The sequence below is a fragment of the Bombyx mandarina genome, chromosome 01 (assembly GCF_030267445.1).
Source record: "Bombyx mandarina strain Sakado chromosome 01, ASM3026744v2".
In the NCBI taxonomy this organism is placed as follows: Eukaryota; Metazoa; Arthropoda; class Insecta; order Lepidoptera; family Bombycidae; genus Bombyx; species Bombyx mandarina.
In genome coordinates this window covers 10,043,157-10,048,345 of record NC_143208.1, presented here as the reverse complement: position 1 = coordinate 10,048,345, position 5,189 = coordinate 10,043,157, and positions in this window count along the sequence as shown.

Here is a 5,189-nt window from a genome sequence, read left to right as displayed (position 1 = left end):
TTTGTCAATTTTCATCATTTGCTTAACAAATTAGTTCCATAATCGTCTTTTGTCGAAAAGCTCTTTTTGGATAGCGCATTAAGTTGGTTTGCATTTTATTGGATTATTTTATTAAAATCTTCGTATGAATGTATTAAAATCGAAATGTTCCTGAATTTGAACTGGCTGCAATAATTTGTATAATTATGAAAAATCTGTTTTCTATATTAAATATCATGGGAGACAAGCAATACTAGTTGTTAGAGTAAAATCGTTACTATACTACAATGATGTCCAATGCATCGTTGTCTCATGGGTGACTAGATCGTTATTGATTACCTGTTAGTAGTGTTTTTCAGTTATTCTCACAATTTAATCCTTTTTACATATCTTATACATAGACTAATGCAATATATATTATTTCATTAAATACCACAATTATAATTCGTAATTATTAACCATCGCGTATTTTAATGAAAATTGTTTGCTAGTTGGAATATTTTAATAGGAAAATTTGCGTAGATTCTATTTAGAATCTGGTGAACAGAGTATATAAATAAATAAAAGTTAACATCTTGAATGTAAATCAACTGCGTAGAGCAATATTATGGTACCCAATAGTTAAGTTAGATGTAAAATACATATATAAAGATGTTATATGTAATAATAATAAATAATAATATTATATATTGCTATCATTATCATTACTCTGACCATTATTATTTTATTATTATTATTATTGGATGAAAGTTACGAAGGCATGAAAAATGTTTTCGTAATAGTTAACGTATCGTTTTCTTTTTAGCTATAAATAATACAACCGGCAGCACTTTTGTCATAATGTTGCATAAAATATATTATTCAATTGTAATTTAAATTTAAGAGTTCGACGAGTAATGTTCAAGATGATTAAATTACGGTTAAATTCATTTACATATGCGGTGCGGTACACTCGCATTCGTATTTGGGATATAAAATACATTAAAATATGGAATATATAATAATATTATTGCTGTGACTAATTGATATGGTTATTATGGTTTCACTTGACATTTTTTTGAATTCCGGTATTTTCGTTAATGTTGTAATTTTTCTTCTATATATCTATTTATACCAAATCAATTCTCCAAATAGCACGCAAATTTGATTTTTATAAATTTTAATTTTTTGTTTACTTTTAATTTTTTAGGTTAATTATTTCATAAAGTCCCCATTAGTTCAATCAACGTTTCATATCCTCGATATATGTTAATAGGCACAAAAAAAACTATGGGCACAGAGCACCATTTCATAACAATAAAAACATGTAGTAAATTTTAATATAGCAAGCCCTGTTTTGTCTCAATATATTACTATTGTTATTTTTATATAGCTAATCTTATCAGTTATATATGTTATGTAAATATATTATACTGAATTATCCTGTTAATAATAATTATACTTGCTCGTTATGTATGTTTGGCAAAATTTATATAGACCGATTTGTCAGTTAACAATAGCAGAGTTATAAGATAAGTACATAGTTATCGACAGAGCTTTTATACATCATTATATAATATGTATTCATCGAGGAATTTAGTTGAAACGTTATTTATTATTGAAATTTTATAAAAAAAAAGTATATAAAATAAATCTCTAGGTGGGATTGAACATAGACGTCGTTTAATTTTTTGAAATGTCCCATTTACACTTCAATTACACCTTAAGGCCTCTGTAACTTGGACTATATTAACATACTGCCAATGATATTTAATTTTAATGTGGAAAATTAATTGCTGTGCAATCAGAATAGGTCTCACATTTAGAGAGTATACAGAATTATATTTAATTGAAATAAATCCCTATTTATATTCACAAGTAAAAATATCACCCGAAGGTGGATGTTTCAACAGTAAAAGGTGTACCGAATTAATATTGTCATACGCAATTGAATAATGGACTGAAATATTATTTATTGAAACCAAAACGCAATTTAGAATGTGTTTGAGAAATCCTCGAAAACTTGAGCGAAGCCTCTTGTAAAATTGTAATTTTATGTAATGTTTTTTGAGCTCAATGATGAGGGAGGTGAGCGGTGCAGGACCGGACATGGTGCGAACCTCGAGAGAGAGCTATGTCGTACAGTAGACGTATAGGCTAGTAATGATGAATAATATTTGTCTGTATTTAACATTAGCTTTTTACGATTTGAACATTAAAAATTAACGCCATCTTGATTGTATTTCTTTTAGCACATTGATAGTTTACCATGTTTCCGGGAATCCGGTACAGACTTAATGTTCACTTTCACGCGATCTACCTGTCTTATATTTGTACAATCTTGCTACTTTCCGTTCATTCACTAGTTTGACGGAATTTAATTTTTTTTAAATTAAGTAATATGTTTTATTTATCCATGTTTATTTAACCAACAAGTACACAAATGTCAAGAATTTGAACACAATGACCTTAAATAACTTGTGTAACTTGGCCATCTTGGCGTTGCCCTCCAAATAACTGATATTAGACATCATAACTCGAAATGTCAACTCCAAGTATCCCAATAATCGTGGAAGGTTGCAGAGACACTCCATGGAACTGCGGCGCTATAACAAAAGGGTCTTTCTTCGCTACGAACGTGCATACTTGCATTTTCAATGGATTTAATTGCACTAAATTAAAATAACACATCTTGGAGACCCGCCCTAGAGTTTTTCACCTCAGACACAAGTTTTAATCATCTCTGCTGTACTACGCTCCCAGAGAGATCCTGATGGCCGAACCACTTCGATAAAGCGGCACGACACGAGAACCCTCTCATCGTGGCCGCCGGTAACTACATTCCCGATCCTGCGGACAGAATGGAAAGCAGTCGACGTCGCCCAAAACACGTCATCTCGGATCCTCCCGATCCACTAACGGTGCTTCTAGGTACTTCCAGCACCGGTCACCGTTCTCGTCGAACCCGTCGCTTGCGACGAAGGGCTCGACGAGTAAATTAACTCTCAGACATAGCCCACTGACTTTCTCGCCGGATCTTCTCAGTGGGTCGCGTTTCCGATGAGCCCCGTGAGCTCACCTACTAGCCACGGTTACGCTGAAATAGCCTCTCAAGATTATCAGATGAGGTACGAAAAAAAAAAAAAAGTTGGCCGAAATATCGCGCGTCAGCAGTGCTGTCATCCGCTTAGCAATGCATGCCATGAAGAAATAGCATATCAAAACCTATACGTTCCGTTTTGACCTATGCAAGTGTAGTGTTCATAAAAATTCTCCCCAGATTATTCAATTCTGTTTCTGCAGGATAGTCGTTGGAGTACCGTTGTACGTGAGGAATGTCGACCTTCACGAAGATCTAAATTTAGAATCAATATGCAAGTTCAAGATTGCGTCAGAACACTATTTCAACAAAACGGTACGACACGATAACCCTCTTATCATGGTCGACACTAATTACATATCTGACCCAGGTGACTTGGCAACGCAAAGCCGTCGTCGTCCAAAGCATGTCAGATTCCTGGGATCGAGTGTCGGTGCTTTTTGTCGGTTCGACGAGTGAACTAGGAACCCATATACACAGTCCACTGAGTTTTTCGCCAGTTCTCTGTAGGTCGCCACTCCGATCCGGTGGTAAATTCTGCGAATGACTGGTCTTGCTGGGATGGTGTTAGCGCTACCAGGGAATAGTTAGGGAAGAAAAGGCAAGCTATTGATATACAGGATGAAAAGCGTGGGCGAGAGCACCGAACCTTGTGGAACAATTTTTAACATTAGGTAAGAGCCTCGTCCTTGCTCTCCGAGCCTTCAGCCTATCGATAGGTGAGGTATACAAGAAGATCGCCAGTCAAGCAACCGTGATGGAAATCTAACTGCCGGTAACTGATCAGCCGACGATCTTCAAAATATGTAAGGAACTGATTGTCAATATTTCGCTCTATCGCCTTGGAATGTATGGAGGTTATCGCGAGATTAGTCGAACATAACTAATTGCTGCTACGCTGCCAACTGACTGCAATTAGCGGTACATATTCTACATAGTTATTGCACTAAGTATTGTTAACTAGGCGTTCGACCAAAGCTGGCACGACGGTTTGATTTACAAACTATAACTTGGGAGTGACAGACTCGGGTTCATCATACAAGAATACTTGTCGAACAGCTCGTTTCGATATCGCAAGCCTCCACGCTCTCCCCATTACTGTTTAGTTCATATATCAATTATATAGGTACCCCGGTCTCCGGAGACCTATCTAGCGCTCTTCGCCGATGACACGGCTATCTACTACTCGTGTAGGAAGAAGTCGTTTTGCATCGACAACTCAAGACCGCAGCAACCACCATGAGACAGTGGTTCCGGAAGGGGCGCATCGACATCAACTCCAAGAAAAGCACAGCGGTGCTCTCCAAAAGGGGTCGGTCGCCCTCCGAATACCACTTCAAGAAGCTCACTCCCAAATAGGCGCGTACCTAGGCAGCACTGAAAATTTCTGGAATTAACGAAGTGACACAACATTACTATTTAAAAATGTATTTATTGCTTTTCGAAGTATTATCCGCGAAATTTGACACATTTTTCCATACGATGGAACCAATCATTGAAGCAACCATTCCATTCGGAAGTTGGGGTCTCCAAAATGGCCGTTTGGTAGGCGTCCACAGCTTCTTCAGGTGATGAAAATCTCTTTCCACGCAATTTATTCTTTATTTTAGGGAAAGTATAGAAATCATTAGGGCTTAGGTCGGGGCTGTACGGCGGATGGTCTAATAATTCTATGTTTTATTGCCCTAAAAACTCTTTTGTTCTGTGCGCGGTGTGAGAACTCGCATTGTCATGATGGAGGATGATGCGGCGGTTGCAGTTCTCTTTACGGAATTCAGAAACGACCTGTGGCAAACAAATGCTAGCATACCATTCTGCATTAACCGTTCTTTATCTCTCAAGAGGAATAGTCGTAACATGGCCGGTTTTGGAGACAAACGTGGCCACCATTTTTTTTGCAAAACTCCGTGAACGAACAATTTTTGTTGGCTTTAACTCATTTTCGAACACCCAAACTCGTGACTGGTTTTTTGTTTCGGGTTCGTACGCGTATATCCAGGATTCGTCACCTGATACAATGTTGTATACAGCATTTGAGGATTCTGCGTGGAATCTTTCGAGAGTTCTGACGCACCAAGTAACGCGAGCCGCTTTTTGCTCTTCACAGAGCGAATGCGGTATCCATCGGGAA